The sequence below is a fragment of the Pinus tabuliformis genome, chromosome 1_1 (genome assembly GCF_031772625.1).
Source record: "Pinus tabuliformis cultivar Carrire ecotype Pingquan chromosome 1_1, CPIR1, whole genome shotgun sequence".
In the NCBI taxonomy this organism is placed as follows: Eukaryota; Viridiplantae; Streptophyta; class Pinopsida; order Pinales; family Pinaceae; genus Pinus; species Pinus tabuliformis.
Genome location: NC_142297.1, coordinates 157209917 through 157235060, shown reverse-complemented (window position 1 = coordinate 157235060; position 25144 = coordinate 157209917). Strand labels below are relative to the sequence as shown.

Genomic DNA, 25144 nt, shown 5'->3' with positions numbered 1-25144 from the left:
GTTATAGTGGGTTTAGGAATAGAGAAGTTGACTTCTCTCATTACCGTGCAATGTAACAACATATAATTATTTTTGCATGTAATTAAGAGTTTGAATTATTTTAGGAATAGATATGGAATTTGTTATTCTTCTTTAAATTTGGAATAAAATATGATTAGGATGTTAGTGTGTCTAATAAAGTATAATTATTTTAGCATGTAATTAAAGAGTTTGATCTTTTTTAGGAATAGATATGGAATTTGTTATTTTTCTTTAAATTTGGAACAAAATATGATCAAGATTTTAGTGTGTCTACCAAGACATAAGTTGGCTTCTCTCATTACCATACAATGTAATAAAATGATTATTTTAGCATGTCATTAAAGCATTTGAATTATTTTACGAATAGTTAAGGGACTTGTTATTATTTTTTCAATTTAGAGGGTGCAAAATGACCATCCCAGTGTCAAGTTGATTTCTTATACATTTTGTATAAATAAAACCCATCTAAGACTTAAAATCGTTGATGAGGAGATGAAGAGGTTAAGAAGATTACGTATCTATGCAAATTGTGTATTTCTGGAAGTATCATTGAAATATATATTTGTAGAATACTTATATTGTGTATAAATCTCCCTTCCAGTGAATTTGGAGGACTTAGACAATGTGGATCGTTTTTGTGCATTTCTATGTAATACCTTTTGATTTTCCCTTTACTATGTGAATTTTGGCAATATTATTTAGTGGTAGGTGGTTATATTATTCGATAAAAGAAGAGAGATTGATCAAGATGATTGCAACACATATCAAATTCAGAGTCAAACTACACATATCACATACCTTAGATACACCAATCACTACTATGAAAACTCATACCTCTATAGATTTCCTAGCAAGTGATGCTTCATTAATATCTCTAGCACATGCGTAAAATGTGATATTTATTCATTCCATGTAGCATTGTATACCATTATATTATCTAAATAGACATTAACAAATGAATGTATAAAAGGGGGCAATATATCATTCATTAACCTCGTAAATGTAGCTGGTGCATTGCATAGGCCAAACAACATGACTAACCACTCATACAAACATTTCCTAGTTTTGAAGGTGGTCATCTAAGTATCTTCTTCTCTGACCTGATCGTGGTGATATCTTGACTTTAAGTCTATATTGCTGAAGTATTTGACTTGTTTCAACTAATCCAATAGATCATCTATCTTGGGAAAGAGATACCTTTTTTTTAGCATAATTTTGTTCAATGCCCTATAAACAATACACATCCTCCATGTCCCACCATTTTTTATCACAATGATGATGGGTGAACTAGACGATGACATACTTGGTTGAATGACACCTTGATATATATTGTTTTCAGTTGTTCCTTCAATTCACTTTCTTCTATAATGAACTGGGTAGATAGCAAAGTCTTTGGCAATGGTGAGTCAGACAATAGCTAGATCTCATGATCAACTTCCATCTTAGGCAATAGCCATTTATGCTCTTGGAACAAATTCCCATATGCATGAAGCGACCCTTACCTTATACTAAAATGCCTCTGTCGTACCAGGTCATTATAATTTAAAAACAAAAAAATTGCAGTTTTACCAGAGGGAAAAATGCCTGGCGCTCCTCGACTGCGGAATACCCACGCCTGAAACAAAATCCACGCGAGGCATGAAATTGACACGATTAACCCTTTCGTTTCCGCACCAATAGCCCTTTCTGGCACGCTGGCACGACTGTTCCTGAATCTTCCGCCAATGGGCACGACTATTACTGAATAAACCGCGCCAGCCCTTCTTTAGCTCAAAATTGGCGCGACTGTTTGTGCCAAAACCGTGCCAACAAAAAAACTCCACCTTCCGCAGCAAACTTGGTGTCTCTGTCACACGTACCAGCTCCACAACAAGCTCTGATACCAATTGTTGGAGAAAACAATTCGCAACGGAAATTTAAAGGCATACACAGCACATACAAAATCATAAAAAACATAACACAAAGATTTAATGTGGTTCACCCAACCAATCTAGGCTACATCCACCAAACAGAGGCATCGGCAATCTTATTATTCAACAGGAGATTACAACAATTTAATTCTTCACACATACTCTCAGCTCACCCTATTTTCTACACACTTATCCTCTATGGGCTTACATTTCTTATAGCTGGAGTATAAAACTGAATCATAAATTCTCTCACAACAAATTTAGGATGCATTAACTCCTCCTCAAGAATAATGGAGCTAATATAGCAACTAATCCTATTGTTGTCACCTACATGAGATTTTTGCCAAATTTAATAAACAGAAAATCTCAACAATCTCCACCTTGACAACAATTAGCCTGATACCCTGTTCATTTATTATTTTATCTTTTCTGCAAGCCAAGAGAAGCCAGACACCAACGTAGCTTCTCTAACAAAACTGGTTTCGTGAACATGTCTGCACAATTTTCCTTTGTACGACTTTTTCAAGAGAGACTCCCCTTTCAGGGATAACCTGTCTTACAAAATGGTACTTGATAGGTATATGCTTTTATTTACTATGGTAGGCCGAATTCTTAGCCAAATGAATTGCACTTTGACTATCACAAAATAACTTGATGTTGTCCTGCAACCTACCAAACTCACCAAACAAACCTTTCAACCAAACCGCTTGTTTGCATGCATGTGAAGCAGCTATGTATTCTGCTTTAGTAGTGGATAAAGCAACAATGTTCTATAGCTTTGACATCCAGCTAATAGCTCCACCTGCAAGAGTAAAGACATATCCTGAAGTTTACCTTCTCTTAGCCAAATCACCTGCAAAATCGGAATCAACATATCCGCAAGCAAATCCACTACTCCTGTTATAAGTGATACAATAATCACTTGTGCCTCTCAAATACCGAAGCAACCATTTCACTGCTGACCAGTGTTCTTTTCCTTGATTTGCCATATACCTGCTGACAACTCCAACTACATGTGAAATATCTGGTCGAGTACAAACCATCACATACATTAAACAACCTACTACATTGGCATATGGAATTCGAGACATATATTCCTTTTCTTCATTTGTATTAGGACATAAACTAGAAGAAATCTTAAAATGGGAAGCTAAAGGGACTGAAACAGGCTTCACATTGTTCATACCAAACCTCAAGAGTATTTTCTCAATATACTTCTGTTGTGATAGCCACAGCTTACCATTGCTCCTGTCCCTGAAAATCTCCATGCCCAAAATTTGTCTTGCTGCACCTAGATCTTTCATATCAAATGTCCTAGCCATCTGAGCCTTTAACCTGTTGATCTCTATTATGCTTTTGCTTGCTAAAAGCATATTGTCAACATACAACACTAAGATAATGAACATGCCATTACTTAATTTCTTAAAGTAAACACAATGATCATATTCACTTCTTATATAATTTTGACTCATCATGAAAGAATCAAATTTCTTGTACCATTGTCGAGGCAACTGCTTCAGACCATACAATGATTTCTTGAGCCTGCAGACAAATTTCTTGTTGCGATTTTGAACAAACCCTTCCGGTTGTTCCATGTAAATCTCCTCATCTAAATCTCCATGTAAAAATGCAGTTTTAACATCTAGTTGCTGTAATTCTAAATCAAGTAAAGCAACTAATGCTAATACAATTCAAATTGAAACAATTTTTACAACTGGTGAAAATATCTCATGAAAATCAATGCCTGCTTTCTAAGAAAAACCTTTTGCGACCAGCCTTGCTTTGTACCTGTCCTCTGTATCATCAACACCCCTTTTCAATTTGTAAACCCATTTACATCCCACAGTTTTTTTGTCTTTAGGAAGTTCTACCAGATCCCATGTGCCATTCTTTTCTAATGCCATCATCTCGTCCTTCATAGCTTCTTTCCACTTTTCACTTTTAGAACCTTCTACAGCTTCCTGATAGCACAAAGGTTCATCATCGTTAGTGGTTAAAGCAACTGAAGTAACATAATCATCATACCTTTTAGGAGGACGTTTGATTCTCGTGGACCTCCTTAAAGATGTTTCTGGTACTTCCACAATTTGTTGATTATTATCTGTAGGAACTTCTTCATGATCTGCATCTGAAACATGTTCATGATCTACATCTGAAACTTGTTCATGATCTGCATCTGAAACCTGTTCATGACTTACATCTGAACCATGTTCATCTTGACTATCATCAGTATTTGAACTAGTTTCAAACTGAATGTGTTGAAGCTTAGATACATTATCCTATTTCAATTTATCATCTACATCTGGATTTTCAAGTGAGGATTCATTAAATTTAACAGCTCTTTTAATGATGATCTTGTGAGTAGTAGGATCCCAAAATCTGTATCCCTTAGTCCCATCACCATATCCAACAAAGATATATCTTTTTGATTTAGGATCTAATTTAGAATGTTGATGTTTCGGAACTAGAGCATATGCATCACAACCAAAAACTTTCAGTTCAGAATAATCACAAGGATGACCTTTCCATACCTCTTGAGGAATTTTGCATCCTATTGCAGTTGATGGTGATCGATTTATCAAATAGAAAGCCGTAGAAACCGCTTCTGTCCACAATTCCTTCTACAAATTTGCGTTACTCAGCATACTTCTTGCTATCTCTAAAAGAGTCCTGTTCATGCGTTCAACAACTCCATTTTGCTGAGGAGTATATACAATGGTTTTATGTCTTTCGATCCCAGCGTCCTTGCAATAATTATCAAATTCCTTTTAAGTAAACTCACCTCCATTGTCAGTGCTTAAACATTTAATGGTTCTTCCAGTAATGTTTTCAACTAATGCTCTAAACTATTTGAAAACTGTAAACACATCAGACTTCTTCTTTAACATGTAGACCCACACTCTTCTAGAGAAATCATCAATAAAAGATACAAAATATCACGAAGCTCCATATGAGGTTGTAGGAGATGGACCCCAAACATCAGAATGGATATAATCAAGGATTCCCTTACTAGTATGTTTTCCAGTTTAAACTTCTGCCTGCTTTGTTTCCCAAACAGACAATGTTTGCAGAAATCTAACTTATCAGACTTTAAATTAGGAAGTAACTTACGATCAGATAAAATCTTTAAACCTCTTTCGCTCATATGGCCCAACCTTTGATGCCATAAACGAATAGAATTACTGTCGTTTTCAGACACTGTAGAAACATCATCTGACTCTGTTCTTCCTTCTAACTGAAAAAGATTTCCAACCTTCTTTGCTTTCATTACTAGTAAAATTCCTTTATAAACTTTCATTACTCCACCTTGAATAAAAGTTTTATATCCATTAGTGTCTAGTACTCCTAGTGAAATGAGATTTTTTCTTAATTCAGGTACATGTCTTACATCAGTTAGAATTTTCTTTGTCCCATCAAACATTTTTAGTTGGATGCTTCCAATTACCACAATGTTACATGTGACATCATTTCCCATGTAAACTACTCCATCATTGATTGGTTTATAAGTTTTAAACCATTCTCTATGAATGCACATGTGATTTGATGCACCAGAATCTAACAGCCAATGTTGATCATGATTAGACAAATCAACTGATAACACTTCATCACTCATACCTGCAGGGAAAATTTTAAGAACCCCCCCTAAATTTATAAATATAATAAATGGGCGAATCTCCATGGTATATAGGAAAAATGGAAGGCGATTTTATCAATAATATAATATGTATATATAATTTTTTGGCGAATCTCTCACTAGGCATGGCGAATATTTTACTCAATTATAAAATCTTGTAAGATCTTGGCGAGTCTTTCACTAAATAATAAAACTTTGTAAAGTCATAGTGAATCTTAGCATAGGCTACATGCTGGTTTAATTCCCCCATTTAAATAGGCTACATTCTAGGTGAATACCATGGATCAATACCATGTGCCATTTTTATTTTTATTAATTCTAATATTAGGGTTAATAATGGTTTTTTCCATGGTATTTGTCCCATAGTATTTTGGCCATAGGTTTCACCTACATATAACCCATTTTTTGAGTGTTCGTAATATAAGGTGACTTATGGAGTAAAAATAAAAAAATGTTTTATTTATTTACCATACCTCTAGTCTATTTATATTTTTATTAATTTACCATACCTCTTTTACAAATATGGTATTGGGCCCATAGGATTCACTTAAATAAAACCTCTTTCTTGAGCCTTCATAAATAGAACGAGGGTTATGGACTAAATATAAAAAAAGGTTTTATTTATTTATGATACGTCTAGTTTATTTATATTTTTATTTATTTACCATACCTTTTGAGTAAGTATAAAAAGACGTTTTATTTATTTACCATACCTCCACTTTACTTATATTTTTATTTGCTTACATCCTTACATGTATATAAGGTGACTTATGGAGTAAATATAAAAAATGTTTTATTTATTTACCATACCTCTCATTTATTTATATTTTTATTAATTTACCATACCTATTTTATAAATATGGTATTTGGCCCATAGGATTCACTTAAATAAAACCTATTCTTGAAAATGGGCCCATAGGATTCACTTAAATAAAACCTCTTTCTTGAGCCTTCATAAATAGAACGAGGGTTATGGACTAAATATAAAAAGAGGTTTTATTTATTTACGATACGTCTAGTTTATTTATATTTTTATTTATTTACCATACCTTTTGAGTAAGTATAAAAAGACGTTTTATTTATTTACCATACCTCCACTTTACTTATATTTTTATTTGTTTACACCCTTACATGTATATAAGGTGACTTATGGAGTAAATATAAAAAATGTTTTATTTATTTACCATACCTCTCATTTATTTATATTTTTATTAATTTACCATACCTCTTTTATAAATATGGTATTTGGCCCATAGGATTCACTTAAATAAAACCTATTCTTGAAAATGGGCGAATGGATTCACTTAAATAAAACCTATTCTTGAAAATGGGCGAATGCAAGGTTGTAAGTCCTAATTTCAAGGGCTAAATTTACCTTTTTTACCCTCTCCCTTAAAATAAGGTGGTCTATTTGAGGTGATTTGTAAAAATGTACTATGATACAAAATATTCGCCCACTAAAAATTTAAAACCCCTTAATTTCGCCAAAGGGCGAACATTCGCCCCTAAAATTATCCTTGCATACCTGTCTTGGATGCCGAACCTGTATCTGTCTTGTTTTCTTCTTTCTTCTCTGTTGAAGAGTCTTCTTTGGATGTTTGTTGTCTCTTCCAACAGTCCTTCTTCAAATGTCCCGATTTGCCACAAAACCAGCACTTTACCTTACTCTTCTTCCCTTTCGATTTTGAACGCGAGTCGTTGTGCTTACTGAAGCGTCTTTCTTTAGAACGACCTTTGACCATCATTGCTTCTGATGTAGAGGTTTCTGAATTTGACCTCTTCCTTGTCTCTTCGGACAACAAAGCTCCAACAACATCATCAAATTCAAGGGTTTCTGATATACTAAGACTTATAGAAGTAACAAAATGATCCCATGACTCGGGAAACGAGCATAATAAAGTTATAGCTTTATCTTCTGATTCAAATGTTACTTCTATACTTTCTAATTGCACCAGGAGAGTATTAAAGACATTCAAATGATCAGTAATAGCTGTACCTTCCTTCATGCGCAAACTGTACAATTGTCGCTTCAGAAGAATCCTATTGGTTAAGGATTTTGTCATGTACAGCTTCTCAAGCTTTGTCCACAAACCAGCGGCAGTTTTCTCTGACACGATGTTAAACAAAACATCATCCACCAAACACAGTCGAATACCACTCAGAGCTCTTCCATCCAATTCGCTCCATTCATCATCTGTCATGGTGTAAGGCTGTTTTGATTTTCCCAAAAAAGCCTTCGCCACGCCTTGTTGCACAAGTAGATCATGCATCTTCACTTTCCAAATTTCGAAGTTGTCTTTGCCATTGAACTTCTCGATCTCAAAACGAGCACTCTAAGTTTTTGCCATGTTGTAACAAACAAAATCTCCAATTCCAACTTTTAATAAATGAAGTTGTTATTTAACAAATGCCTTTACCTTATACTAAAATGCCTCTGCCGTACCAGGTCATTATAATTTAAAAACAAAAAAACAAAAAAATTGCAGTTTTACCAGAGGGAAAAATGCCTTGCACTCCTCGACCGCGGAATACCCGCACCTGAAACAAAATCCATGCGAGGCATGAAATTGGCGCGATTAACCCTTTCGTTTCCGCGCCAATAGCCCTTTCTGGCACGCTGGCACGACTATTCATGAATCTTCTGCACCAATGGGCGCGACTATTACTGAATAAACCGCGCGAGCCCTTCTTTAGCTCAAAAATGGCGCGACTGTTTGTGCCAAACTGCGCCAACAAAAAAACTCCACCTTCTGCAGCAGACTTGGCGTCTCTGTCACACGTACTAACTCCACAACAAGCTCTGATACCAATTGTTGGAGCAAACAATGCACAGTGGAAATTTGAAGGCATGCACAGCACATACAAAATCATAAAAAACATAACACAAAGATTTAACGTGGTTCACCCAACCAATCTAAGCTACATCCACCAAACAGAGGCATCGGCAATCTTATTATTCAACAGGAGATTACAACAATTCAATTCTTCACACATACTCTCAGCTCACCCTATTTTCTACACACTTATCTTCTACGGGCTTACATTTCTTATAGCTGGAGTATAAAACTGAATCATAAATTCTCTCACAACAAATTTAGGATGCATTAACTCCTCCTTAAGAATAATGGAGCTAATATAGCAACTAATCCTATTGTTGTCACCTACATGATAATTTTGCCAAATTTTAATAAACAGAAAATCTGAACAAGTACACCCCTCCAAAGATGACTTTTCTCTCACAAACTCTTCCACATACTAATTTTCTTTTAAAACATTAAAACATACTTCTTTTTAGAAGTGATCATTTTCTTGGCTTGGTTAGAACTTACCAACAAAATTTTGGACTTGCCCTTATGTGGATTGATGGTGAAGGATTTTCAATCCTTGATGAAGTGGTATTGGTTGGCTCTCTGCATGAAGATTACGTCCCACATGTACATATAGGGACTTCCAAACATCACTTCACATACATCAAGGGGAACTATATCTAGCTCCACTTCATCAATAAAATTAGCACTAATGGAAAATTTGATTTTGCACTGTTTGGTTACTTTTATTTTTATATCTTTACTTACCCATCCCGACAGATATGGGCTTGGATGATCACGAACTTCCAATCCTAGTTTTTTAACCATCTCTACTACAATAAGATTCAAATATGATTCCAAGTCGAACAAAGCATTAACCATTGTCTTCTTGACTTGCATCTTTATATGGAAGAGTATGGTCCTTTTGTTCTCTTCTTGTTGCTAAAGACTACTCAGATTCACCTCTTTTTGCACTTATATAGAAACGATTTCGTCATCCAGATATGAGTTGCTCTCAACCTGATTGCTTGAATCAGTGGCCATGAGATTCTTCTTCTTGTTCTTCAGGTTAAGCTTTGTATGTAACTTTTAGTACTTATACTCTATATGACCATCAATGTTAGAGTGGTTGGAGGGACCTTTGCACTTGTGTGTGGTGGTTAACATGTTTTTATCTTCCCCCCTTTTCACATCATCTTCCCCCCTTTTCACTTCATCTTCCACTCCTTACAAGCATCCTGGTGCTCCTTCTTCTTCGACCCACTTGATTTCCGTTTATTCTAGCTTATGTCATTCAGGTTACGTTCCTATACACAAGCCTCATCCATCAATCTAGGCTTGAACAACATCACTTGCTTCTGTAGATGGCTATGTAGAGCCCCCATATAATTGAGGAGTATGTCTAGGTTCTTTGGAGGGATACCCAACATTATGGTCATCTTTATAACCTATGTGATGTAGTTTTATACACTTTGCTCCTGCTTCTTCCTGAAGTAATGCCACTGAATCCACTAGCCCTCTACATACCTGATAGGGTAAAATTGTAACTTTATGGGATTTTTGAAATCCTTTTGCTTAGTCACGCAAGGATCTGCCTCCAACCTTATGGTATCCATGTGGCTTTCCCACAAAATCAGGGCATGACCCTCTAATTTCACTGAAGAAAAAAAAATATTTTCTTCTTCCTCTATGTGGTGAACATTAATATAAACTTTTATTTGTTACAACCAATGATTTAACTTTAGAGTGCCAAGCTCACCTCGACACAACTTAATGTCAACCATCACTTCCATTTTGAATAGGGGATACACATGGTTCATGTCACTCTAACTGGGTTGATATTTTTCAAGTTATTTCTTTGACTCCTTTATTTCTTCTCGATCTCATGGTCTCCCCTTTGATTGGGCCTATACATTAGAACCCTCATCTTCTATAAATATCCCAAGCTTATTAGTCAAGGTCGCTAAGAGGAGGCTCAAAATAGGGTATATATCTACAAATTGTGCTTCCAACCTTCCTAAGTAATTTAATGCATTAAACAACAATTATTTGGGGGAAAATATTTTCCATTATAGTGCAACAACTTTGTTTTCTATTCTACACACATAGATATTTTTTATGGTGCAATAATTTCCTCAATCATAGTTCGTATACAAAATTCATGCCACGTGATAGTTGTCTTTCCTATTTTTCCACAGTAACTCGAGAGAATGTTGCATCAACCCAATTACACATGGAAAATGGGTTAGCCACGTGATCATGATGACAAAAAATCTAGAAGAGTCCATATAGTAACTATAATTAACAGTTGAAGGAGTCAAACCTAACCACTAGTAGGCTATCATGCTATGTTATAACTGGGCCACTAGGAGGAAAAAGGGTTTCCATTCTTTTCAAGTGCATTTTGTTCCATAAACAAGCATATTAGAGGAGAGGGATAGGGAGAGAGAAAACAAAGAACATTTATTCATTTTCGTATCCCACCGGCCACAAGCCTTACTTCTTTATACCCACAACCATTTTTTGTTCAGAGAAAGAGAACAGAGTTACCTCGCCTTAAGGTTGGGTTTTCTCCCAAATGAGTTTCATAGGTTATATCGTCTCCATTGTGGATTGTGAGTTTTCATTTCATTGTTTTCTATTTTCTATATAATTATGATTTTTTTATTGATAATACAACTCGAAAACTTGGGTTTATTGCATTAGAAACAAATATAGTGTTAAATACCCTTTTAAGAAGTGGAAAGATTTTTTTGAGAATGAAACATGAAATAAGTTGAAGAATCTCAAATGATATAGTGGAGGAAAATATTGGAGCAACGAGTTTGAAAGTTACTTTTCATACCATGGAATTGATAGAGAGAAGACAATTAGAGGAAAACCACAAGGAAAGGGTGTATCAGAAAAGATGAACAAGATAATCATGGATCGTGCAAGGAATGTGAGATTTCATGCTAGATTTCCCTTACAGTGTTGGGCAAATGTCAGTAGTACTCTTGTTTAGTTATAATAAATAGAGTGCCTTTAAGCCAATGGATCTTGGCATTCCAAAGGAGGCATGGACAAGTACAAATGTACACTACTCCTTTACGAAGGATTTTGGTTATGAAGCATTTCTTAATATTGAAAATGATAATGAAACAAAACTTGAGGAAAAATACAAAAAGTGTAGTTTTATTGAATATGGAGTTGATGTTTTTTGTTATCGCTTATTGGATTATGAAAATGAAAAAATAATTAGGAGTAGAGATGTGGTACTCAATGAGAAGGTCATGTTCAAAGATCAATTGCAAAGAAATAAATAGGAAAAGGAAAACACAAAATAAAAAGTGCTTGATGAAATCACATAAATTAAAATAATAATAATAATAAAATAATAAAAAAGGGGTTTGCACAGAATAAAGGTATATAGTTTGATAAAACATTTTCTCTCATGTTGAAATGAATTTAATTAAAACTATTTAAACTTTAATGGTGGCAGAAGATTTTCATATTTTGTAGTTAGATGTAAAGACAACTTTTCTCCATGGGGACTTGGAGTGAGAGATTTGTATGCAACAACCACAACCAAAAAGGATGATTAATTTCAGTTTTCAATTTATACAATGGAGTCTCTAGTATAAACTGTCATAAATCCATAATCAAAAAATGATCAAAGAAAAGAAAATCATACGCTTGAGCAGGAGAATGCCACTCCTTCCAAGAACTAGGGACAAAATCCCACAAAGCAACCTAGAGAAAGTTGTGCTTCCTACATAATCTATGAGATATAAGATAAGGAAGATCTGCCAAACATGAATCCTAAACCCTCCAGTTCTAGATAGGGTTGCAAATTAAACCTCAACCAATCCCTACTACCCTCTCAGTGTTTGCAAACCAAACTAGCAACCCCTTTTAGGTGGTCCACATTCTCTTAAAGATGAGGGAGACAGAGAATCGAAATAGATGAGGAGACAAGATAACATTACAAATTTTGACAGTTGTTAAGCCATATATAAGCCCCATTTTAACCCAAAATCCCCTTATTAACCCCTAGATATTGAGTAATTACATTTCTATTGTTATATTGTTATGTAGGGTATAACCCCTCAAAGTTCCATTTTATTATAATTATACGCTTTGTCTCGTATATATATATATATATATATATATATATATATATATATATATATATATTAAGGAGACCTAGTCTTAGGATCATCAAATATTGTCTTGTTCATTGTATTTATTATAAAAGGAGGTTTCCCCCTTGAAGAGGACTATAATTAATAGTTTCTTGTCATTTTCAAAATGCAAGATCATAACATTTGGTATTTGAGCTCATGATGTTAGATTTTGTTGCTTCAAATAGAGGTTAGTTTGGAATTTTAGTTGCAAAGTTTTATTTGTGAGGATTTAGACCGTGAAAATTGGACCACTTTGAGGAGAAATTATGGTGAATATCTTAATCAAGTTACAAATCTTGATTTCCTATATTGTCAAATATATGCTCCAATGAAGGTAAGGTTTTTGTATGCTCGAGTATTGAGTCTCATATAGGTCAATTTGGCATTTTTACTATAACTTTTTTTTTTCCTCTAAGGCTTCATAAAGTGAAACTTGTACTAGATTAGGGAGAAATATCACAGAATAGCTAGTTCAAATTTTAGAATTGTTTTCACTATACTTTCAAAGTTATACCTATGGAAGTTATGGTTCATGAGCAATCATGAAATTAATTTTAAATAGATCAACTTGATATTTTTTCTATATCTTCATGTCCAAGAATTTTCAGACTGTGAAATCTTTAGGAATTTCATAATACATATAGAAGTACCTCAGGTACAAGTTCCATAATTATATTTCAAGAATTGAACATGTGGCACACTATACAAGATTTCTTGTGGGAAGAGGCCAAAAAATCAGCAAGTTTTGGAAAAGTTGCTATAACTTTCAATTGGCACATCAAATTCATTTCACACCTATGGAAGCAGAAACTACATATCATAGTATTACAAAACAAATTTTTAGAACTAGGAAGCCTCCAATCTCATAGTTATGTCAATAAAGCTTTAGCCATTTTGATATTTTCAAATTAAGGTACATTTGCTCAAGTAAGAGTGGGACCTTCTATTAAACTAGTACAATACATAATGTACATAACGCTGCACCTCCTCTGTGAAAATTCAACAATAGTCAGGCTATCAAAAAATCGAAACAAACTTCAAAAACCAAGAAAAGCCCGAACAAGACTACAGAGGAACCTGTTGGTTGGACTGTCGTCCATCAAAATAGAAAATTAAATGCCTTTGAGGACGGGCCCATAGATCTGATGGCCCACACAACTTTAACAAAAGACCAACCATAAATTATAATTAACTTGTTATCCAAAAGACCATGTGACCCAATCTTCCAAGATCCAACATGTTAGACTCAGTCTTGTCAGTCCTCCGTTAGAGTCAAATTCACCAAGGTTCATTTCTCGTCATTTGCAGTCATCAAATGCCATTTTGGTCAAAAAGAGTCATTTTAATTCTTGAGTCCAGGGTTTTTTCTCCAGAAGTGTGAAATAACGCTTGCAGGTCAGAGGGAGGTTCAGTAAGTTTTTATTTCAGGAATGTCATCGTCAATAATGCGAGATTGATTCTTCTTCAAAACCTTGTTTTGAAGAAGAAATCATCAAATGTGTCTTTGTAATAAATATGCGACATGTCAAAATGTTTACAATTCTACAATGGTAGCCCTGTTTCGTTTTTAGCAGCGCCACCATCCCTGCAAGCAGACAAAGAAAAGCCATCATTCAAGCTCAGAAATCAGCAAGGAAACCAAAGACAGAATTATATTAAAAAATGAGAAAAGTGTCAAAGATCAAAACACGAGAGAATGTGGTTATTAAGAAACAAAGATCAAAATCATTTCTATATGAGATTTCTCCAAGTTTATTAACCCATTTGTATCAAGAGTTATTGGGAAAATCTCATAGAAAAGTTAAGTTTCAAATTGAAGAGCAAAACTGGATTTTATAAAAGGGTGGACTGAGTGTGCGGCGCATACAAGGAGCGCGCAGCGCATAGGATGTGCGCGGCGCATAGGGCACATTTCTGCAGTGTTAAAATGCACTGGCACGACGCACCCACAGCGCGCGGTGCATTGGGCTCCCGCGCGGCGCACAGGGCAGACAACGAAAATTTGAGTGCACAGATCACATAAAATGATGAAATAAGTGCTAAGCATGGGTATAAATGATGATGGCTGTGATTCCATGGGAAAAGAAATGCGTAAGACGGATAGGGCTGTCCAAGAATGCAGTTCTGCAGTGCCTAGGCAATATGGAGTACGAGCGAACTCGAGATTCACACATCTTTACTCTAACATTCAGCCAAATCCTCGTCCCACCAGGTTCCAGGAGTTCCACCTATGTTCATTCGTTTCCTCAATGAGTTTTCTAAGGGTTGCGATGGATCGGTGCTCTTGAATTCAACAAATTCAACCAAAACAGCAAAGGATGCGCACCCGCCACACATAGCATCACCCGGCTCGCAATATCATTGAGGATGCTCTCACATCAACCTATATGATAGATACCGCCCGAATTTTCCATATCAGGCTCATCGCAGTTAGTTAATGCCCAATAAGGAATAAGTGTTGCCCGTTCGAGGCGAATATCAATTTGGTGGTTAACACTATAAATAAAGGCAACAGACATACCCGGCTTGTGCACGCTGTTTTCATTTTCCTCAAAAACAGAGCAAAAGTAGAGAGAGGGGAAAGGAAAGGAATGGAAGAGATGGAGAATTCCAGATGGAGGGATCTGGACAAGCTGCTCACCAGGCCGGGCAATCTCGTTTCACCAAATTTTTAGCCACGAAAAGAGTTGAGAGAGGATCTACAAGAATATGTAAAGGTCTTGGTTGTAGGAGCTGGGGGTTTAGGCTGTGAATTATTGAAAGATTTGGCTTTGTCAGGTTTTAAAAATATTGAAGTCATAGATATGGATTTGAAGTTTCCAACCTCAACAGGCAGTTTCTCTTCAGGATGCAAGATGTAGGGCAACCAAAAGCTGTCGTAGCTCCAAGACGAGTCATGTAAAGAGTTAGTGGGTTGAACATAGTACCTGATTTCTGTCGGATAGAGGACAAAGACTTTGAGTTCTACAGGGTTTTTGACATCATTGTAATTGGTCTTGATTCACTCGAGGCTCGCAGCTATATCAATGCGGTGGTTTGTAGCTTCCTTGAGTATGACTCTGATGACAAGCCACAGGAAGAAGCAATAAAACCTATGGTTGATGGGGGAACTCAAGGATTCGGTGGCCATGCCAGAGTGATCTTACTCGGAATCACAGCATGCGTTGAGTGTAGTATGTGGGTTTTTCCACCACAAGTTAAATTTCCACTCTGTACTCTTGCTGAGATGCCACGAACAGCTGCACATTTGCATCGAGTATGCCCATCTAATTCAGTGGGATGAGCAACATCGAGGAAAAAATTTTGATGCTGACAACCCAGAGCACATGCAGTGGGTTTATTCACAGGCACTGCTGGGCAAATACGACGACACTGTGCTTTTACAAATTAATTGGTCTTTGATTCTCTTTGCATATGTAATTGACAGTAATAGATGTTTGATTTGAGAAAAATAAACTCCTCCTGTGAGGAGGCTTTCAAATTTAATAAAATAAAAATAAAAATAAAAAAGGAAAAAAAAAACATTTGCTGTGACTAGGAGACCAGGATTAGAGTGATAGCATAACAGAGAAATGGCAAAATTAGCAACAACAACATCCACAGTGCGTGGATTTGCGTTTGGGGTCTCAAGGACTTGAAGTATCGGTGCAGGGGTTGGGTTGCATGGGCATGCCTGATTTCTACGGCCCTCCGAAGCCCGACGACGAAATGATATCTCTCATCCACCATGCTGTCCCCAGGGGCATCACTTTTCTGGACACTTCAGACATTTATGGCCCTTTTACCAACGAAATCCTCATTGGAAAGGCCATTAAAGGGATAAGAGACAAAGTCCAATTAGCTACAAAGTTTGGAATCGGCTATCCAGATGGAACGCCAAGGAAGGTGAAGAGCCAGAAACCATAAAGCCTAAATTAAAACGCAAAATACTTACCACAGCAGAAAGATAGGAAACGATGGTCTATTTTTAACTTCAGTTACAACTCAGGATGGTCTACGCCACAGATGTCATCGGTTATCAACAGTTTTGAAACAAAAAGTGTAACGCTGCTCTGTCCCCAGCACAGATAGACAGCTCTTTCCTATCTGCGTCGATTGGTTTTCCAGCTCCTTGCTTTTCATTGATTTGTTTTCCCTCAGATGAAATCTATTTATTGTATGAAAAATTATGTGTCAAGGGTTCTGAGTGCTGGAAAACAGTGGGAGAGGTGTGAAGGAAACTTCACTGTATAGTTTTTTGACAGGGACTTAATGAACAGATACAACTCTGACTCCTGAGATTCTTATGGTGTAAATTTAGCATTTGTCTTTTCTTTTGTTTCATATGTAGCTTGTTCTGTTTCACGTTTCATTTCATAATCATTTCTGAATGAATAATTTTAAGTGAGAAGGGCAGAATCCAGTTTACTGCTCTGCCTTGGGAAGGTATTCATGTTTTGTGTTTTCTTTTGTTTGATAAGGATTCATCTATTGCCCTTGTCAACCTCTCAGCGTTCTCTTCATTCCATATAATGTCAAAATTGAATGCTAAATTTATTGCCTATCTTGCCTCCTGAGATAATCTGTGTCTCGGATTTAATCTCCCTGCTCATGCTATTCTCGATCCCACACTGCTCAGAAAACCCAGTCATTTATCAAATTACCCCTTTTCCTATACATTTACTAGCCTAAAATTAGTTCCCATTTTTAGTCATCTCGCACCCGATTGCTCATTTTATCGAGATTGACTGGAGAGAGCCCTCTCCTGTCCTCGTAGGGCTAGCTACGAGGTTGAGCTTGGTTTGATGTTTCCTCGAGTTGTGCCTTCTTTCAGCCCGAGGCAGATTTGAGCACTAACACAACAGTCACGCTTTAATTTCGGGCTGACAACTATCCCTTAGATTAACTCTTCTTACAGACCCGAAGAAGACCTTAGGCCACCTTTCTAAACTTTTTTGGGTCCGAGTGAGGAATTATTAGTCGTGTAGTTTCTCCGCCAGAAATTCATAGGATGGAGGAGAACCAAAGGGATCATGGCAACTAGCCCCCTTTTTAACCTCTCTTACAGATCCGAAAAATACATAACCCCCCTTACTATAAAATTTTGGGTCCGGTTTTGAAAATTAAAGATCGAGCATATTTATCCCTGAAATGCATAGGATGACAGCGATCTCGGTAAATAGCCCACCCTTTAACATTTCTTTTAGACCCGAAGAAAGAATAGGCCACCAATCTATATTTTTTCGGGTTCGATTATAAAGTTAACCTACGCGTATTTTTTGGCCCGAAATCCATAAGATGATAGAGATCTGGGCCATCTTTGGTCAAGAACCTTCCAACCTGCCCACTATTTGCCTTCTGCTTCTACCCTGTGAATGGTCCTCTTTCTTCAGTTTCCATTAATCTTTGCTTTGCTTATTTCTCAAGCTTTGAAAGTACTCCCGGTCTATGTTAGCCTGTTGCTGATAGTCTTCGTGCAATTTTCTTGGGGGAGTAGACATCCAATTATATCTTCTATTACTTTTTAAACAGAGTACCCCTTCATTCGCCAACCGATCTACTAGCCTATTATCAGTTCTACGAACATGAACAAAATTTAGGGTTCTCAGTGTTTTCAAGTGGGATTGGATACGTTGATATACCTGCAATAACCGCCAGTGTTTCGACACTCTTTCTGGCGCTGTGCCATTGCATGTTTTCTTGACCGAATTGATTATCAATTTAAAGTTAGCTTCGATGATAGTGTTATGAAAATTTGATTCAATTAAGATTTCTAGGCATTGCTCTAGGGCCATGAGTTCCACCATATTATTAGTGGCTTTCCCCAAATAACTATGAAAGATGATTTTTATGTGTCCTTGCTCATCTCTTATGACTTTTCCATAACCAACCACCCCAGGGTTTCCTTTAAAGGCTCCATCTATATTTAACTTCAAAAATCCATGTGGAGGAGGTTTGCCAGAAGTCCTTATCTGCTATTATGTGACTAACAATCTTTCTTATGCCCGGGTGAAAGGCACCTGAATATCCAAATGAAAAAGTATTTGAACATCCTGGTCTTGAGGTGGGTTCTCGGGGGGTTTCTTTATAAGGATACCTACAGTCTCTTTGAGCTGTCTAATGATCTAAGCTATGATTCTCTGGGATGAGGCCATTCTGTTCTTGAAAATCCTATTGTTGCATTCTTTCCAGACATCCCAAATTAGGAAGCCTGGAACTAGAGTCCAAGCTTTGTTGGTTATTTCATAATCAAAGAAGTTTCTCCTCGAGTTCTTCAAAGTTCCAGTGATGTTGAAAATGTCCCTATCTGTTTTTCTGAAGATTGAAGCCAACCAATTCCACAAGGTGGAGGTGAAAGGGTGAATATTGAGAAGGTGTTCCATTGTTTCTTCCTATAATTCACATAATTGGCATCTGGATGGGCCTACTACACCTCTTCTCCGAAGGTTATCCCAAGTCAGAATTTTCTTATGATGCACCAACCACATGAACATTTTGATTTTCATCCAGTGCGGGTTCTGCCATAGGTCCTTCCATACCTTATCAGGGTTTGGTATGTCAAGCCCTAGGGTCAATCTCTTGGCTTCTTTAAGGTTGAAGTTGCCTTCGTTGTTTCTGCCCCATCTCAATTGGTCTGACGATGTTGATGTCAAAATCTCTCAGTTCCAAGATCACTATAAGAGCTTCTACCTGGGCCTTCAGAGGGGTCTCTTCACTATAAACCAGTTCCTTCCATGTTCTCCATTTGCCCTTGTTCCTGGCCTGATCCCAGAAGTCACTTACCCTAAGTAGGCCTTTATTGTCAGTGTCATTCTTGAGATAGGCTAGTTCTTCTCTTAACAGAATAGGTTCCTATTGCCAGCTGTTCTCCCAAAACCAAGCGAGGTCTCCATCTCTGATCTCCCAGAAACTATGTTTTTGTACAATGGCTCTATTCTCCCATGCTTTGTTCCAAATGTGGGAGCCTTTGATGAGCACAGACATTCGAATGAGATCCCTTTCTTGCCAACTATTTGCATACTTCCATTTCCAAATCTTGGCCCACAGGGATACCGTTTCCTTTAGCCATCTCCACCACAGTTTTTCCCCCAAAACTCTGCTTAGGGTTTCAGGTTCATGAAGTCCCAAACCTCCATGTGTCTTAGGTTTACAGACCTTATCCCATGCAACTAAAGCCCATTTCTTTTTCTCTTCCCCTTTTCCCCAAAGAAAGTCTCTTTGGATATTTTTGATCTGTTGCACAACTCCTTTAGGAGCAGGAAGGGCTGAAAACATGAAGATGGGAACAGTTTGTAGGATAGCTTTAGTTAGCACTAGCCAACCTGCTAGATTCAAAGACCTGCTTGTCCTTTTTTGGACTTTGTCCTAGAGTTTATTAGTGACTGACTCCCAAACAGCCTTGCTCAGAGGTTTGTCTATTAGGGGAATACCCAAATATTTGGAGGGTAGTTGATCTCTTTGAAAGCCCAGAATTCTAGTGAGGTTTCTCTGAATAGCAATGTCAATGTCAATGTTAAAAAAGAAAATCTTTGACTTGGTAAGACTTACCTCTATCCCAGCAGCCATAGCAAAGTCGTTCAGTATTTGCTTGAAAGCTTTAGCTTCCTTGACTGTGGGTGTACCCTGCAGCATAGTGTCATCCACAAATTGTTGGTGAGTCAAGGCATCCCCATTCATGGTGAGTTTAAGACCCTGGATTTTTCCTTCTGCTTTGGCTGATTTGATCGCATAGCCTAAACCTTCCATCATGAGAATAAAGAGGAAGGGGGAGAGAAGATCACCTTGTCTGAGGCCTCTCGAAGGCCTAAAAGTTCTGGATGGAGAGCCATTAAGTAGGATTGAAAAACTAACTGTGGTAACAAGGGCCATTACCCATCTTATCCAGTTGTGGTCAAAGCCATATGCTTTTAGTACTTCCCTGATATAAGCCCAGCTTAGATTATCATAAGCTTTTGCTAGGTTAAGTTGGATCATCATACCTGATTACTTATTGCTCTTAAAAGAATGTACCACCTCGTGAGTTTGGATGATGTTGTTTTGAATTTTCCTTCCTTCCACATATCCAGTTTGTTCCTCAGATAGAAGAGTTGGTAGAAGGGGCTTGAGCCTGTTTGCAATTACTTTGGATATAATTTTGGACACCACATTGAATAAAGCTATGGGTCTAAATCTATCAGGTGTCATAGCTTTTTCCTGCTTTAGAATCAAAGTTATCAAAGAGGCATTGAGTGCCCTCAAGACAGTTTTATTCCTCCTCGAGTCCTCCACTACCTCAAGGATGTCATGTTTGACTGTTTCCAAACATGCTTTAAAGAAGTATACATTGAACCCATCCAGTCCTGGAGCTTTCTCATTTTGCATCTCTTTGATAACTTCACTGACCTCCTCTTCAGTCACTGGCCTGTTAGGATTGTAATTATCTTCTCTACTTTCCAACCTAGGAATGTGCTTTGTGAAGTTATTGATAAATTGCGATCTGTCTATGAGAGGATCTTCTGCTATGCTTTGGAAACGCTGAACCAGAGCAGATTTTATTTATTTGTGGGTGCTGAGTTGTTTTCCTTGAGTATCTCTAAGTTTTGAAACACTGTTATGAGAGCTGTGTTCCATGGTTGACTTGTGAAAAAACTTTGTGTTTCTTTCTCCTTTCAACCATTGCACTCTCGATTTCTGTCTACAAAAGATCTCCTCTTGCTTGCATTTTTCCTCCCATTCCTGTTGGAGAGAGTCGACTTGTATTTTCCTTTCCTCGGTAAAACCATCTGAGATGAGGACCTGGTTAATTCCCTATAGTTTCTGTTCAACTTCTTTTTTGGCTTTGAAGATATTGCCAAGATCATTTTTGTTCCACTCTTTTAGCTTGAGTTTGATGTGTTTCAATCTCTAGTGAAGAAAGAACATAGTAGTTCCCTGAACGGGCATGTCTTTTGTCCACCATTTTTCAATATCGCTAATGAAGTCAAGGTGTGCGAGCCAAATATTCTCAACCCTGAAAGGTCTATTTCTCGAAGTGCCTATAAAAGAAGCTTCCAGTTGGATGGGCCAGTGATCCGAGCCTCTAAAAGGGAGGATTAAAGCAGACAATTCAAGCCCTATTAGAATGAGGTCCTCAGAGATTATAAATCTATCAAGCTTAGAGACAACTTGAGAAGCCCCTCCCTTTTTGTTATTCCAGGTAAAGTTGCCATTTTTTGTCTCCATATCCACTAGCCTCATGTCATTTAGGAAGTTCTAAAAGGCTATGGACTCTCTGCCTAGTGTTCTGGTCCCACCTTTTTTTTCTGTAAGAGATCTAATCATATTGAAGTCCCCTCAGGGCATATCAGGATATCTTTCTCTTAGCTCCTCCAAAGAGATGAAAAGCTTGAGCTTGTCTCCAAGTTTTTGAGGGCCATAAACATTTGTGAACATATAGACTTCCTTGTCACCCAAAGGTTGGATTACCATCGATAGGTAGTTCCTAGATGATTCAGCATCTAGGATTCCAAGCTTCTGGGGGTTCCAAAGCTTAAGAATTCCTCCTGTTGTGTTGTCTGCTTTAACTTCTAGATATTCATACTTGATGAGCCATTTGCTGTGTATTTCTCTTATTTTATCTATTGAACATTTTGTTTCCTGGATAAATGTCATATTTGGTTTTTCTTCTTTTATTCTATTGCTAAGATTTCTTTGTTTCATTTTACTTCCTAGTCCCCTAATATTCCATGTGGTGAGCTTCATTAAGAAAGGATTGTAAAAGAGTAACTAGTAAGATCTTTCATCTTACCTGAGTTGATCATGAGTTTCCCACACTCTATCAGCATCTCTTTCTGTATTTTTCTCCCTCTTTTCCTACCTGGATTTTTGGGATCATGTCTCGGTGTTGCCTCCATAGTTTTAACCCCTCTGTTTTCCTGGCTATCATGGTTTCTTTTGACTCCAGAGCCCTTTGCTTGAGATCTCCAAAGGAAGAGCTGTTGTACTCTGTCATACTCCTCTTGTGGTAGGGAATCAACCCCTTTGGTGGTTCCCTGCTCCACGAAATTTTCTAGATCGAGATTCTCCCTTTCAAGAATTTCCTGCAGCTCATGGTCCCTCGTTCCAACCTCGATTGGGATCATCTCATGGTCCTTGTCAAGTTCCATAGGGCTAGGCAGATCCTCCTTTTGTTTACTATTTTCAGGTGTATCCTCCATGCTATCATTTTTTCCCTTTTTTGCAGGACTATCCTCCATTACCTGGTTCATCCCATTGTTCCCATCTTCTTCTTCTAATATTTTGAAGCTGTTATAACTTGGTTGCTGCTCCTCACTAATTTTCTTTTGGTTCTTTTTCCCTCCTTTCCCTCTACCTCCCATCTTGGTAAAGCCTTTAGTATCTTTTTCTGTGTTGGTTTTAATATTGTTCTCCATCTTGTTCAATGGCCAGTCTCTGAAGAGGTGCCCGTGTTCATGACATTTGCGGCATCTGAATGGGACATGTTCATAGTCCACCGCCTGCACCCATTCTTCATCATAAACTTCTAGAATGATTTCGTCCGGAAGTGCTCCAGATAGGTCCATTTCTATGCATATTCAGGCAAAGGAGGTGTATTTCCCTCCCAGAGTCGCATCTGATATTTAAAAAAAAGACCTAGTTTATTGCCTATGGCTTTTAAGGATTTTGGCAGCGAATAATCTAAACGTAGGGAATAGAGTCTTATCCATACCGGCACTGATGTGAATGTCTCTCGTTTCAAGACAAAATTCATCACCCATGGTCACATATAAAGCCCTGCAGCCGCGTAAAAATATGGTCCTCCTTCAAATACTTTGTCTTTATCCTTTAAGTTTGTGAACACGACTATGAAGAAACCCTTGGACCCAAGGTGAAGATTTATTTCTCCCTTAGGTTTCCATTTGTTCTTTATCCAAGCATACAAAACCTTCTCCATTGGCCATATTTTCATAAAATTGCATATTACTGCATAAGTCGCCATGTGATCTCTGTGCAACTGAAGCGTTGGGTCACTTAAAACAACCCGGGGTGTGATGGTTGACCTAGGTTTGCAGATTCCTATCATTTTCTTGTGCTCCACTCTCTGACTGCCTCCTCCCATTCTCTTTTCTCTTCTGCCTTCCTCGTGATTCTCTTCCTGTTCCTGATCCTGAGATCTGATGTTTCCCTGTTTCTCAGTGTTGATGCTCCTCGTTCCTGTCTCCATTGGCTTCTTGAAGCGGTTCGAAACTACATGACTATAGGAGGGAGTGGAACTCCCCCCTCCTCATCCCTCCATGGTGACCAGCTCTGAAACCCTGTTGTAAACCCTAGTTCAACGTGCTTGATGTAGAGCTCCCAATGCACAATGTTCGTTAATTCTCAAATTAAGGTACATAACTTGCTGCTAACTTAGCTATTGATTAGAAGATCATTTTTTTCCTTTTCTTTGTTGTAATGAAGTGTATTGTTATTATTATTTTCCAACATGCCTCTAAATGAAGCTACTAAACCAATTAAACAAAATGAAGGTCCATTCGTGAGTCATGAAGAAAGTGAAGACCTATGATTTAGGTTATCTCAATTGGATAAGAAAGTTAATGAAATGAAAGATAATATGTTGAAAAAGGTTGATTTCTCAAGTTCTCAAGAAAATATTAAAAGAGAAATGGAAAAAAAGATGAATAAAATAATAGAGGAGTAGAAAAGAAGATGGTGGAAATAAGGAATAAATACAAAAATCCATGATTTCCATGCAAAACCTTTTGTTGGATAGGCTTCCTAAAAGGGACGTGGAAATCCAATGAAAGCATCTAACATGAGGTGTATCTCTTTGAACCTAAATATTTACAGCATGCTTTCATTCTAGCAAGGAAATTTGAGAGTAAAAATATGGCCACTAGAAAATTGCTAATTGATAATTATAGAGAAAATCATGCCCCCTTTCCTAAATCAACAAGGTTGACTCCTCACCAAATGAATGAAAGAAGAGCAAAGGGACTCTGTTTCAACTTTGACAACAAGTATAGTACGAGGCATAAATGCATTGAGAACTTAATTTACATGTATTTTGAATATGAAGAAAATCCAGAAGTATAAACTTCACAAGATCTAGAGCTGGAAGAGACTACTCCAACAATATATTTCCATGCATTGGTCGGCATCAGTACTCCAAAAAACCTCAAGATAGAAGAATATATCAAAAGAAATAGGGTAAAAATATTGATTGATTCACGTAATACACAAAACTTCAAAAATTACAAATTGGTAAAACTTATTAATTGCTTTGCATATCTAGCACTAGAATTTCAAGTGATGATTTCAGATGGGGGTACCATAAATTGTTCAGGGAAGTGCCAATATATTAATGTGAATATGGGGGAGTATTTATTAGTTAGTCACATGATTGCAAGCTATTGGTGGTGTTGATGCTGTATTAGGAATCCAAATTTTACACAAGTTTACAATCATTGGGAATATTGGCCCTTAATTTCCAAAAGATTTTCATAAGATTTTTCTGAGAAGGAAAGGAAAATCAGCTTAGAGGTATACAAGGGAAACCAAGTGAAGTGATAAGTTATAACAACATGAAAAAATTGCTAAAAAGGGGACACCATGGTTGAGTTACACAATTATGTTCATTAAATGTTCAAATATCTAAATCCTTTGCTC

At 37.1% G+C, this 25144-nt stretch overlaps 1 protein-coding gene and 1 pseudogene across 3 annotated transcripts in view; one reads left to right on the top strand and one right to left on the bottom strand.

The window, feature by feature from the left end:
• The window catches only part of LOC149212073 (MADS-box protein SOC1-like), a 479791-nt gene that overhangs the window by 409491 nt on the left and 45156 nt on the right, over positions 1 to 25144 (bottom strand). The window lies entirely within an intron of this gene.
• On the top strand, positions 14854 to 15984 carry LOC149212074 (NEDD8-activating enzyme E1 catalytic subunit pseudogene; annotated as a pseudogene).